Source organism: Bos indicus, chromosome 13, assembly GCF_029378745.1.
Source record: "Bos indicus isolate NIAB-ARS_2022 breed Sahiwal x Tharparkar chromosome 13, NIAB-ARS_B.indTharparkar_mat_pri_1.0, whole genome shotgun sequence".
Classification (NCBI taxonomy): Eukaryota; Metazoa; Chordata; class Mammalia; order Artiodactyla; family Bovidae; genus Bos; species Bos indicus.
Window position 1 is genome coordinate 223,338 of NC_091772.1, and position 15,304 is coordinate 238,641.

Genomic DNA, 15,304 nt, shown 5'->3' on the forward strand with positions numbered 1-15,304 from the left:
CATGACTCACTCTATTGTCCTCACTCCTCTCATTGCTTTAAACTGCCTCCATGGAGCTCACCTGCATTCCTGGGCATTCCTCACATTCATTCCTCTACAGCCCACTTCACTTTCTCACGGGGTAAAACACGTCAAACGGGCCAAGTTTCCGAGTAACTTGACTCAACCTGGCAGCTCTATGCTGTCGGCCATGACAGTCACTCACCTCGTGCAGTCCCTGAGCACATGAGACAGGCTGGTGCAAAGCTCGATGTGGAAATCACACAGAAGATTTCAAGACTCGCAGTGAAAGAAGGACGTCAAGTAGCCCATTGGTTTTTAGGACATTTTAGATTGTGTATGTGGCTCGTATTATTTTTCTGATGCACAGCACAGTCCACGTGAAAGGCTCACACTTTGTCTCAGCTTTCAGGTGAACCCAAAAAGGACTACTCAGAATTCTGAACCACACACAACAGCCACACACTCTAAATCCATCTATAATGCAAACACACTCAGTGTTCAAAACCAGAAATGCTATACGTGTTACAGCAGTGGATTAGCCATAAGGAAAATGTAACTTGACTTCTGCTAAGCATCTGCTCAAACTCATGTCCATTGAGTTGGTGATACCGTCCAACCATCTCATCCTCTGTCATCCACTCTCTTCCTGCCTTCAATCTTTCCCAGCATCAGGGTCTTTTCCAATATGAAAATTCATATTAAAAAACTGGAAATAATTACCTTAAGCAATTTTTAAATGTAATAACAAAGGTGGCAAGTCTGTGTTTTATAAAATGAGCATCAATTTCAATGTTTAGAAAGCTGTTTTAGGACCTACTGTATAAAAAAAAATGGAGAGAAGACAAAAGAATGATCTATTTGAGATTGGTTCTGTGTTAGAAATTGCTGAGACTAATTGACAGGTTATGGGTATTTATTATACTACTCCATCCACTTTTGTCCCTGTTTGAAATTTTCCATCATAATACATTTAAAAAGTTTATATTTTGTTAAATATATTCTGTTAAAACAGAGTCTTCTCCAGCAACACAATTTGAAAGCATCAATTCTTCAGTGCTCAGCCTTCTTTATGGTCCAACTCTCACACCCACACATGACTACCGGAAAAGCCATAGCTTTGACTATATGGACTTTTGTCGGCAAAGTGATGTCTCTGCTTTTCAATATGCTATCTGTGTTTGTCATAGCTTTCCAAGGAGCAAGCATTTTTTAATCTCATGGCTGCAGTCACCATCTGCAGTGATTTTTGAGCCCAAGGAAACAAAATCTGTCACAGCTTCCACAATAAGGCATCGGCATTCAAATATTTTTAAAGCAAAACAAAAGTTTACTTTGAATTAGCTTAGTCATAAACAGCATCCCGATCTCAACAGCCTCTGAGCATCAGTTCTGAAAGTAAGGAAGTGCACCCCTGATTGGGAGACATTGAGCTCTCTGCCTAAGTGGGGAGGGCGCCTCACCGTGGGTCTCATGATGGGAGTCAGAACCACTGCCCCCTGGAAGCCTGCCTGTGAGGCTCTGCAGTCCAGGCCCAAGAACACAGGCATAGTGACGACAGTACTGACACATGAGGCTGGACCAGGAATCCCTACTCCATTTCCTGGATGGTCTGTATCACCCTATGGCCAACCTTTCCGGGAAACCTCTCTCAGGACTCGGTGATGCGAGCCTCCACCATCACCCTTTCCTGACGCGCCTTCTGTTGTAGCACAACTATGCTTCTCCTCCTGCCTAGGAGCAGCCATCCTACACACACACCATGTCTGGGTCAGCAGTTTGGCATGTGGGACTCCAGCGCCACGTCCAAGGCAAGCAGGCTCCACATCTGGGCGCCATGCCTTCAGTTTCATGGGCCCCGGGCTGGCACCCTCAGATTTGTCTGAGGGGCAGTCGTGAGGTCCACCTGTATCCCAAGCAGCTCCCCAGACTGGCTGGTCAGAGCAACAAGCAGCCTCTGAATGTGGGGACGCCCTGGCCCCTGCCCACCACCTATGGGTGACCACCTCTGGCCCTGCTCCCAAGGAGGTGGGTGCCCGGATCAGCAGATGGGACCACACACACACACACTCGGTGGCAGAGATGGGAGCGGCGGAGAAAGGCAGCGCTGGCCCCCACCCAAGCTGTGTCTCCTGCTCAGACGCGGCCTCCCCGTCAGCACACACACCTGCTGCAGCTCCTTGTTCTTCTCCTCCAGTTGGGCCTCCATCTTGCGCAGCCTCTCCTCGATGCTGCCATGTCTCTCTCCCACCTGTCGACCAAGAACAGCATCAGCTCCTCTTACAATGACCCTGTCCTGACGGCACGCGGCCTGTGACTGCAGGGGCGGCAAGCAGGCCATGCTTTGTGCGGACCACGGGCCCACGGGCCCCTGCGCGGCTTCATGTGTGACACGTGGCTCATGGAGGGTGCTGGTGACCAGCTTGTGAGAGGAGACGTGCTCCCCCCAGCCCCAGGCCCGCACCCGTGGCCGCTGCGCCCCCTCCTTGGACTGCTGTGGTGAGCCAGTGCAAGCAGCAGGCATCAGCAAGTGCAAGACACGCAAGGCACACGTTCTACCTTCCTAAGCTGGGAAGTAAGTTTGAACCATTTAGCCTCCTTAGTGGCAGAGCTTCCGGAAGACAAAAGGTAGGACTACAAGGCTGACTGGGGACGGACAGCAGAGATGCCAGGGGAGAGGAGAAACCAAGCCTGGAGAGGAAGATCACAGGCAGAAGGGCGTCCCCTGGTGGCTATTAGTGACCCTGCTCTGGGAGGGTCTGTGAGCACCCGACACTGCTGGCCGCCGGCGACCAGAGGCCCCTCAGCCTCCGGGCAATGCTCCCGTCAGCCGCCCCAGCACAAGCCCGACCTGACTCTCCATGCCCAGCCAGTGCCCACCGGCAGCACGGGGCAACATCTTTCCCGCCAGAAGGACAGGGTGGCTGGCTGGCTGGCAGTGGGGATGATGCCCCCAGCAGTGCCACATCCCCAGGAGGCGGCCTCTCACCCGCGGGCTCCGGGACAGCGAGCTGGGAGTGGGGCCCTGGGTCTGCACGTGCCCCACTGTGACTTCTTCAACAAGTGTATGGATAATGACTTAAAACTGTGTTCATTACAGAGCTATTCTGGCCATCTCTTAAACGAGAATGGGATTTTTCTAGGTCTCTATCCTGCTAGGCTTTGAGTGGCTGACTGAACTCTGAGAGGCAGTGACTCGGAGCTGAAGCATCCTGGGGACACACAGAACACGGGACAAAACTGGAGGGAAATTAATGGAGGGATGATACAGAAGTGGGGGCTGCCTGACACTCGGGGAGCACTCCCATCTCAGATAGGCAGCATGACCCCAGCGTCTACGCTCCTGTGTGGACTGAGCAGCACGGGCAGGGGTGTGGTGGGACAGCACGGGAACAGGCCCTCCCCGCGCTCGCCCCCCTACCCCCACCCCCCCACCCCCTGCGGGGAACCCAGAGCAGCACCTTGGAGAGCGCAGCCACCCTCTGTGCCAGCTCGGCCTCCACCTCGGGCAGTGGAGTGGAATTCCGCAAAATGGTTAAACCAAGTCTCAAATAATTCAAACCTGTAAGTTACAGTCACCCCCATTTTTTTAAAAATGTATTTCCTTCCAGTACAGCTGATTTACCATTAGGTACATCCACACTTTTGAATGCAATATTTTAGGGTCATAAGAATGTTACACTGGGACTTGATTTCCAACATGGGAGTCACATGAAAAGGTCTTTAACTTCCTTCCTCAGTTATTCACTACAATAAAAGTCAGAAACAGTTCAGTAAAGGCCATTACCTGTCGATGCACGGAATCCTTATTTGCAATTTCATTTTCAAGTTTATCATTGAGGTCATCCTCAGTTTCAAATCAAACATAAAGTTAACGTCCTCAAAATTAAAGTCCTAGACATGGCAGTTTTCTCAGACGTGAGCAAAAACACGCCTACCTCAAAGGTCACATTTGCCACGATTGGCACCCATCTGTCTTAACGTTCTGTCCAGCCACTCGGTTTACCAAGCTTCTTTTCTACAAAATAAACCCAAACAGCAAACAAAAAGTATACAAAACTACCCTGTTATTGCAAGAATTCCAGGAGGGAAGGTATCTGGCATGAAGTCAGGACCTCTGTCTGCTACACCTTACAGGCAGGCTTGACCCAGAACAGGGAGGGACCTTCAACAGAGCCAATGGGGAGCTCTGATGCTTGTTTCTTCGGATAAAAGTTGGAAAAATCTCATGCAATTTCCTCAGAATTAAAGAATATTAACGAGTGGAAACAGAAGTCAAAGTGTAACACAACTGAGCACAGCCTTCTCAAGCCTAGTTCTTCTAAAGCAGTTACACCACATATATAAAATGCTCAAACCAGGACCAGAACTTGCTGCTAGTGCAACTCCTGTCTGCCTGCTCAAAATCCATTTCAGGTCCCTCCCTGGTCACTAAGTAACCAATGTGGGCAAAGTCCTAACATTAAAAGTGAAAGGTCTTAAAAATGCTTTTTCCAGAATTCTATACGTATTAAACTCTGCCACCTAATCTCCTGTTGCCAAAGAGTAGTGTGAATAGGTTATACAAACTTGTGCAAATATTTCTATTTTCAGTTTTCACACAGAATCACTCACACCAAGCTACTAAACAAGTACACCTGCTGTACCACATGTTGGAGGGGTTCTCTCTGAGATAGTCTCACGGCGGTGGGGGGAGGACAGGGTGGGTGTTGTCTGTCTGTGCACAGAGGTGAGGCAAGGCTCATAGGAGGAGGCCTGAACCCCCAGCACTCTTCTGTTTTCACAGTGACCGCTAGGGAGTTTCTCATAAATCACGACACCCGCAGACACGACTGCCAGAAACATTATGATTCCACATGGTTACACAGCTCGGACCTGAGGATCTGAGGGTGAGCAAATGCCACTCGACTTGTCTGATGGCCGATATCACTGTCACACACCCCTTCAAGGAGCAGAACCTCAGAAAACTAGAGAAGATGGCCAGGAAAGCTGCCTCAGCAGAGCCCATACAGCATGCTCCCATCTCTCCGAGAGAATGGGCTCCACAGACGTCACCAGACTCACCTGAGTGAATCAGAAGGAAACTTCAGCATCATCAGGAACACATTCGACAGGCAGGCGGCGGGGGGATGAACCAGGAGACTGGGGTTGACATATATACAGTACTGATACTATGCATAAAGTCAACGAGTAAGGACCTAGTGTACAGCACAGAGAAGTCTACTCAGTGCTCTGTGGTGAAGTAAATGGGCAGGAAATCTAAAAGAGAGGGAGATAACATAGATAGATAGATAGATAGATGACTGATTCACTTTGCTGCACAGCAGAAATTGAAACAGCAGTGTAAAGCAACTACACACCAATAAATGAATGAATGGATGAATGAATTTTTTTAAAAAAGGAGTACACTGGGTCCCCTAGAACTTGTGGAAATGAGGAGTCCACACTCAGGGTGCAGCACAGCGCCAGGGCTGCCCTCATGTTGGTCCACTGCCAACGGACCGCCTGGACCAGGCCTCTTCTACCCCAGAGACCTCGACACAGAGGCGGGGAGGCAGCCAGTTGCGGTCTTGCCAGAGCTCTGCTCTTGCTCACGCAGCCATCCCAAGGCTGAGACCACTGGGAGAAAAAGGGACCCACATTCCACCTCAGAACAACAGACACGGCCGCCATCACTCATTTCACGGATGTCCCGCTGCAGTCTCGTGTTCACATCCTCGGACTTGAGGAGGTCCTTCATGGCTGTGTCCAGGTCCACCTCCAGCTTTTTCACGTGGGCAGAGAGGGCTGCCAGGGTTTCCTTCATCTGGCTCTGCTCCCGCGACTGCCTGTCTATGACTTCCTGGAGCTCGATCACCTTAGCCAGGTCTTCCTCGTGGCTTAGAGAGCTGTCGGAGGGTCTCTAAGGGGGAAAGGAAGCCTTAGACAGCCTTGTTTTGGGAGGGAGGGAACGCAGCATTTACGGGAAATTGGTGAGGTCAAAACTGCCTTCTGCGCTCTGGGAGCTCACACGACCCTCACGGACACTCAGACCTACATGGTGCATTGGTGAGAGGTCCCAACAGCCCCACACAGACTGGATGGTAAGACGAGAACCAGACAGAGAGCAAGATTGAGACTTGCCTTTCCACTGGCGCTTGGCATGTTTTCTGGCTCATGATTTACATCAAGCACCCTGTCCGTTAGTATCTTTTCCTGGTTATTCTGCTCTTTAAGAATCATCTGCTAAAACCAAAAAAAAAAAAAAGAATCAGAGTAAAAAATAAGTAAAGACAGCAAAACTCCACCTGGAAAAATTCAACTTTAAACTGAAAACGCAACATAAAAAGAAAATACATGGTGATGCTATCCATCCCGAATACAACCAGGTGATTAGAGTCAGAATTTGTCTTCTACTGGACAAAGGGGTACTTAAAAGATCCTGCAGCTCTGAGCCACAAGTCTACTTTATTAGTCATTAAAATAACCCAGGTGGGCGGGTCCTCAATCAGAAAGATAAATAACATCTGATGCCCACCACTACAGCCTTCAATCTTTTTTAAAATGAAAGGATGTAAATGACAAACCTTTAACTGAAATTACACGATGACTGATCAAACTTACCTCTTTATGTGTGGCACCTAATTCTTCTTCTAACAAACTACACCTTTCGAGTGCTACTCGTAATCATGCTCTCAACTCAAATAAAAGGGGCCGAGTCACTGTGTGTTGATGTGTGTATATACGTTAGTACACTTCTTAGTGTATACTCACCCTAATACATGGATACTGTCACAGAATACCTTTAATGTCTCTCATTGATCTTAATGTCAAGAGAATCTGGTTGTTAACAGCTTTAAATTCTAAGTTTGAGAGAACAAAATGTTCTCCTAAATTAATTATTACCCAGTTTTTAACTGCAAATTGATATACAGAATATAATAAATCTTGAGACATTCATGCCAACTAATACTTTTTAACTGGGGGCTTCCCAGGTGGCTCAGTGGTAAAGAATCCGCCTGCCAATGCAAGAGGGCAGGTTCGACCCCTGGGTTGGGAAGATCCCCTGGATTAGAAGACGGCCACCCACTCTAGTATTCATACCTGGGAAGCCCCATGAAGAGAGGAGCATGGTGGGCTACAGTCCACAGGGTCGCAAAGATTCAGACATGACTGAGCATATACGCAGGCAACGCTTTTTAACCATATAAAACTCTGACTTCTTACAGAAAAAATGTATATATAAGAATTCAAGAAGCTCAAAAGTCAACTAGTTATATAAATACGTGCATCATCCACCTAACAAGGCAGCAAGTGTACAAATCCAGGACGGCCGGGTGGCTGGTACCTTCTCGTCCAGGGCCTTGTGGTGCTCAAACAGCAATTTCAGCGCCCTGAGCACCTCCACCTCACTGGTCATGCCGGCTGGGGACTGCGCCTGCCACTTGCCCGCCATCATCCAGAGGGATGGCACATACCAGGAAACCAGGCACTCCAGGTGCTCCAGCAGCAGCTGCAGGGCAGGGCCAAAGGAGCACCTTCAACCTCATGCTTGAATTCAGGGCCGATAACTCCTCTCAGCCTCACGCTAAAGCTGAAACCATGCTAAGGCAAGTCAGAATCCCGCCAGTTCTGTCTAAAGTTAAGAGTGGACTTCCCCAGTGCCCCAGTAGTTAAGACTCCACACTTCTGCAGGGCTCATGGGTTTTAATCCCTGGTTGGGGAACTAAGATCCCACACAAAGTGTAGCATGGACAAAAATTTAAGTTAAGAGAACTCCCCCCTCAAATGTACTAAGATTACATTAGCTCTCATCATAAATTTGAAGCAAGCTATGAGAACCCCGAACTGATCCACCCCGGTCTGCCCAGGGGGAAGATGTGAAAAATGACTTGAAAATCAGACAAAGTTTAAAGACAGCAACACGGAGGCCAGCGGTGACCCCTACGGGGCAAATGTCAACACGTGAGAATCCCCCTACTGACTCTGGTGTTGTTTCTTTCCGCTTTCAGCTCAGCGATTTCTTCTTCTCTTTTAAGAAGCTGCTCCCTGCATATTTTTAGTTCTTCAGTAGGAGTTGGAAACTCCTAGAAAAGTTAAATGAGAAACTAAATGCAAACATAAATTAAAGAGAGCGAGACAGTGAAGACTGACCCTGTCAAGTCTCTCTAGGCTCCACACAAAGGATCTCCAGGCCCCTACAGTGAAGAGGGGTCCACTGACCCCAAGACCACACAGACCACCACAACTGAGACTGGCCTTCAGCCTCCACCTCAACCTGGCAGGCATGCGGCAGGGGAAAACCCAGAATCCAAGCCTACCTTCTCAAGACCCAGGAACATCTGAGGAGCTTTCCAAAACATAAGCCTAACAACAAAGTGGATAAAGAGATTCTTAAATGACACACAGACCAGTGACCTAGAGCCACTGGGGAGAGTGAAGAAAAAAGGGAAGGTCTACAAGGCCACCAAGCTTTGGAGTGTTCCTCTGGGAAAAAGGCTGATGGCACCCCAAGGCCATCTGTTAGCCTGACTCCACTGAAGTCACCCAGTCGTTCAATCAACAGGTTAAAATGTTAAATTTATGTTATATGTATTTTACCACAATTTGCATGCATGGGGGGCCATCCACGTGGTGAACTTGCTCAAACTGAACTACACGGAGTCTTTTGTTCTTCTATTTTTCTTTGCAGAAATAAAAAAATCCTGGGCTACATATCCCCTACTACATACTGTGTGTTCAGCACCCAGAAAAGTGCCCAGCACTTGTAAGAGGAATGTAGTAGACATGTGAAGCTATGAGGGTGTATGTCATACACGTAAGCAGTAGGTACCCATCATTAAAATACTGGACACACTGGTCTGTGCTTTGTAAGATGGGAGACATTAAGGGCTTAGCCTTTCTACTTCAAGGACTGACTCTCTAGCTTGATCTTAATGCCCCAGAGATTCCTCCAGCCCGCATATCCTTTCTTTGGAAGAAGGGAGACATTAAGGGGCTTAGCCTTTCTGCTTCAACGACTGACTCTATAGCTCAGTCCACGTGCCCAGTGACTCCTCCAGCCAGTGTTCCCTTCTTGTGGGCCCCCCGCCCATCCTCCACGCAGCAACTGCACAACCTCTTACAAGGTAAACCTGCTGGGGTCGATCCTGCCCACTAAGGCCAAAACGCCCTGGCCGGCAGGGCCCACAACCATGCTAACAAAATGAAACACAACCCCAACGCTTCACTGGGTGAGGGGCAATCTGACGGGCCCAGCCCCTGGCTGCTCTCACCTCAGGCCACTCTGCTTCCATGACTTGGGCCGAGGCCAAGTCCTTCCTAGTCTTGGCCTTTGCCTTGGGGTTGCAGCGCTGGAATAACGGCCACAGGCAGGCCCTTCTGTGACCCATCCTTGCAGATGTGGGCAGCCCCCAACTCGGGGGCAACCACTGTTTCACGGTAGGATACCTCGGCTACCGAGCTATCACCACCGATCTCACACTACGACCACCGCTATTCACACTATGACAACTGCTCTCACACACACTGCTCTCACACACCACTCTCACACACACCGCTCTCACACTATGATCACTGCTCTCACACTATGACCACCAAATGGCACAAAGGCTCTGCCTCCAGCACGTCTCCCAGGAGCCCGGAACTGGAACCTGCTCAGTCACAAGGGGTTTCGTGGTAACAGCGGGGCTGGGCTCAGGCCCACTGTCAAGGGTGCAGAGAGGGGGGAGGGGCTGCCAAAAAGACGACAGGTGAGTGTGAGGTGCTGGAGAAGGAAGGCCATGCCTACGGCTCAGGCCCCCTGTCAAACATGACCCTGCAAGATGCTGGGTCACAGTCGAGCCGACCAGTATAAACTGCTTCAGAAACTACCACCCCTGGGAATGAGCAAGTCTTTTAACTGGGCTTCTGCCCCCTCTACCCCCCAAACAAGCCTCTAGTGAGGCTACTGAAAGGGCACTCCTGAACTCAAGGGCATCCCCAGAACCCACCCAGCTAAAGAGGACTCACCACGCTAGCTGCCCCTCACTCTCACCCTGAGCTCGGTCCTCCCTGACTAACTCCCTCACTCGAGCTCATCAAGGGCTTGACCAACCTCGCTCCAGGCACTTAAAATGAACCCACAGTGGGTACAGGGGTTCATTCAACCCACTGCAAATTCGCCCTCTTAACTTCAACCCTGGGCTGCCAGACGACTCTGCTCCATGGGGGCTGCACGGTGGAGGTTCAGGGGTGTCCCTGCCTCGAGCCTCGACAGCAAGTGCCTCCTAGACCCCGCCAGGTACTGCCCCACCCTCCACCCCCGAGTCTCCCACCCCTCTCCTGGCTCCACTCCCACCCTTGCGGCTCTCCACTCACCAGGGCACAGGCCACACTACTGGCTCAGCCCGGACCTCTGCTGTCACTTGAGGACCTCAGTCCCCAGGGTGCTTGGGGTCCTGTATCTACCCATCTCAGCGATTATAGACTCTGGGAGAGATAGAGTACAGTTTGGGGTCCCGCCCGCAGTTCACCCTGAACACATTCTCTTTTTTTTGGCTTTATCTACTGGAGTTCTCTGAGATGTCTTTTTAAAACATCAACTGTTGCTTTCAAAAAGACTGTAAAATCACTGTGCTCAACGTTAAGAATAAAATCTTCATTTTCAACCTTAAAGTGAAACTGGAGGGAAGACTAAAAGCAGTCATTTTTTTTTTCAAATTGAAAAAGAAAACTACATGTGACCATGTCACAGCATACAGGTCACATAATCCCTCCCTCCTGAGCCTTCTCCTCCACCACCAGCAGCCCGTCATCACAAGGCCTGCCCTGGGCTGGCAGGAGCAGGGGAAGAGGGCAGACTGGCTCCTCTGTCTCCAGGCCACATGGGCCGCTTGCTCCACCTCCTTCCCAAGTTTATGTGGCACTGAAACAGCCCAGGCAAGCCAGGGATTCTGATCAGAAACACAACCGTGGGTACCAAGCAAGGACCCCTGGTTCTTGGTTTCCTCGGTATCAAATAAAGATGATCAATACAATTACTGTGACTGTTACATGTGGCTTCAGATGACAGAAGACACCCAGGGCGTCCCCACTTCCAGTGACAGACACAAGCAGCTAGTAGGTCAGCCTACCAAGAGCTAGAAAAGCTAAATATAGTTTAAAAGAGGTCCTTGCTGCTGCTGCTAGGTCACTTCAGTTGTGTCCAACTCTGTGCGATCCCATAGACGGCAGCCCTCCAGGCTCTGCCATCTCTGGCAGCCACAATCCAAGATTTCAAACAAAAGGGAAGCCCAGTGAGGGAGCTGGAGACTGAGAGGGCTGCTCCTTCCCTCGGGGCATCTGAACAAAGCTGACTCTGTGAAGAAAAGGCAGGGGAAAAGTCAAGCAGAGAGGACTGGCTAACACAGGTCTGGATGGTTCCTTGGGCTGGGAAGACAAAAATTTGAGCACAAGCCTGACGAGTCAGTCTGGATGTCAGAAAACGTACCCAACACTCTGCCCAAACCAGCTAAGCACTGAGTATCAGTCACCTCATGGTACTCAGGAGACAGACGGTGGGCTTCAGGATGTGCCGAGAAGCGGGGTGGCCTGGGAGGCAGCCCAGGCTTCCAGACCGAGACACTGCAAAGCTCCTCCCTGGGGTCGGGGGGGAAGGTGGGTGAAGGCTGCTGAGACTGAGCTTACAAGGACCCCCCAGCTTCAAGTCCCTCAGGCCCTGAGTGAACAGACAGCTCTGTCCCCACTGGAGGTCTACGTCAGATGAAACTCTGGAGAAGATAGCATCACTCAGAACCTCTAGGGTTTTCCAAACATAATGTCCAACATGCAACCAAAAAAAGCAAAAAAAAAAAAAAAAAAAAAAGGTGTAACAACAAACAGGACCAAGAGAAAAAGAACTGAACCAGATCCAGAGGTATCAGATGTATATCAGCACATCAGATGCAAACGTCAGCTGTTCAAAAATATACTTGACAAAAGGCAAAATTTCTGAGAATCAAAACCAACTCTAGAACTTTACAAAAACAGTGACTGAATTTAAGAACTCAGTCTCTGGGTTTAACATCAAATTGGACATAGCTGAAGAGGATCAGTGAATTGAAGGATGGATTGGTTAAAATATATATATATATATATATATATATATATATATATATATGAGGGAAAAAAGTAAAGAATATATTGAAGGAGCCCTTTGTTAAACTATGTTGTTAAAAACTATAAATGGGGACCCTCATTGTGGAGAAAAGACAGAAAGGGGAATAAGAAATGCCTCCAGGGGTTGAAACTAAAGAGCCTCTTAATGAAAGTGAAAGAGGAGAGTGAAAAAGCTGGCATAAAACTCAACATTCAAAAAATTAAGATCATGGCATCTGGCCCCATCACTTCATGGCAAATAAATAGGGAAACAATGGCAACAGTGACAGACTTTATTTCCTTGGGCTCCAAAATTACTGCAGACGGTGAAATTAAAAGATGCTTGCTCCTTGGAAGGAAAGCTATGACAAACCTAGACAGCACATTAAAAAGCAGAGACATTACTTTGCCAACAAAGTTCATTTAGTCAAAGCTATGGTTTTTCCAGTAGTCATGTATGCATGTGAGAGTTGGCCCATGAAGAAGGCTGAACGCTGAAGAATCAATGCTTCTGAACTGTGGAGTTGCAGAAGACTATTGAGAGCCCCGTGGACTGCTAAGAGATCCAATCAGTCAATCCTAAAGCAAATCAGTCCTGCATATTCATTGGAAAGACTGATGCTGAAGCTCCAATACTTTGGCCACCTGATGCAAAGAACTGACTCAATGGAAAAGAACCTGATGATGGGGAAGACTGAAGGCAGGAGGAGAAGGGGACAACAGAGTATGAGCTGGTTGAATGGCATCACCAACTCGATAGACATGAGCTTGAGCAAGCTCCGGGAGTTGGTGATGGACAGGGAAGCCTGGCGTCCTGCAGTTCATGGGGTCGCAACGGGTCAGACACTGAGCGACTGACTGACTGACAGGGACAGTGACAAGAGTTGGTTCAAGAATCAGACCACTGACTCAAAAATGAAAACCACACATTGGTTTCAGCTCCTCTGTGGGTGCCTAAGGCAAGAAGAAAATGTTCAAGCGCTCAGAGGAAAAAAAGGTGTGGTTTTTAATGTCACAACAACACCGAGAGCTGACTTTTCAAGAACGAGGAAGTCAGAAGATAATGGACTGGCATCTGTAAAATGCTGAAGAACAAATAACCACCAACCTGGAATTCTATACCCAAGAAAAACACTCTTCGAAAGTGAAAGCAAAATAAACACCTTTAGGGCAAATGGAAATGAGACAACTCATTACCCACAGACATGAGCTAAAAAAAATATTAAGGCAGTACTTTGGGAAAAATAAAAGTAGTCTCTGATGGAAAAATAAAAAACAAATAAAGACCAACAATGAGGTAACTCTGTGGGTAAATATTAACTCTACAAAACAATGATTTAATGCAAAAAATATACCTAACAATTTAAAGTATAACAGTGACAAGAAGGAAACTGTCATGTCAGGGAGGCAGTAAAAGTACTAAGTTAGACCTGAATGTAAAACACACGCTGTATCTGTGAATGTACGCCCAACAACCTGACAGAGGAGCACAGAACTAGAAAAACACTTCATACTTCTAAAAGAAGGCAAAAGAAAAGAACACAGAACAGGTGGGACAAACAGAAAACAAACAGCAACATGGTGTCTACCCACTGAAAAATCAACATTATAAACAGAGCAAATACTCTCATTAAAAGATAAAGTGTCAAACTGATTACAATGAAAACTATACACAGAGATATATACACTATTCACAGAGATACATGTTAAGATGGAAGATCTTTTAGACAGGTGAAAGTAAAAGATACCCAGGCAAACAAGGACAGAAAACTGATGTGGCAATACGACTGTCAAATAGTGTCTAAAGAAAGAAGCATTACTAGTGATAAAAAGGAGCATCTCATACTGATACAAGTTCAGTCTAGCAAGATGAGGATTCTAAATTTGAATGTACCTAATAACATAACCTCAAAATGTCAATACATAAAAACCGACAGAAATAGAAAAGGAGTAACAGCCAAGTTCATAATCCCAGTGGGAGACGTTAAAGACACATCTCTCGTGGAACTGGGCTCCCTGGTATGAAGTCACCTGCAGCCATGAAGTACCTGAAATGCAGCTGGCTCTACAATGAGATGTGCTGCAAGCAGGAAACACAGACTGGGTTTTAAAGACTCAGCATGAAAAAAAGAAGGTGAACTATTTCATTAGGTTTTATCATGTTGATTACACACTGAAATGATAATATTTTGAGTGTATTAAAATGAAATATATTACAGGTAATTTCACCTACTTCTGCTTTTACTCAGCGTGGCTACCAGAATCTGAATTACATGAGTGACAAGCCTGATCTGACTGATACACACAGAACACTGCATTCCCACTGATAGATATTATTTTCAAGAGCCCAAGGAACACATAACAAAAAGTATATTGGGCCATTAGGAAAGCTCAAATTATTTCAAAGGACTGATATAATGCAGGGTATACTTACAGAATGCGATGGGCTGACGGTTTATGTGCCCTCAAATTTCACCCCACACGTGATGATGATCCTAGGAGGCAGAGACTCTGGGAGGGGTCAAGCCACGAGGGAATGGGCTCCTGTGCTGCGAGGACAGGGAGAAGCAGCAGGCAGTCTAGGAACCAGGAAACAGGCCTCACCAGACGTGGCACTTGCCAGTGATCTTGGGACTCCCCAGCCTCCAAGACTACAAGAAACAACTTTCTTTTGTTTATCAGCTAGTCTATGGTATTTATAACAGTAGGCCAAAACAGACTAATACAGGGCTCTTCATGGAATTAAGTTAGAAATCAAAAAGGGGTCACTAGAAAAACCTCCCCAAACATTGGGAAGTTAAATAACATACTGCTCGAAGAATTTCATGAATAATAATTTTAAAAAACACAATGAAAATTAGAAAGTACTTTTCCATAAAAGATAATGAAAATCTGGCTTATTCAAACTTGTGGAATGCAGCGAACTATGTTTAGAGGGTAACTTGAAGCCTTAAACATATATACTGGAAAAGAAGGAACACTAAAAATCAATTAAGCCTCTCTCCCAAGAAACCAGACAAAAAGCATAGCAAAAGAAACACAAGGCAGATGGAAAAAAAAAAGGAGCAGAAAACAACAAAACAGAAAGCAAATATGAAGTTTTTTTTAGAAAAACAAAGCCAAAAGTTCGCTCTTTGAAAGGACTGATAAAACTGATAAACCCCTAGAGAGATGCTTTACTTAAATAAACCCAAGAAGACACAAAATC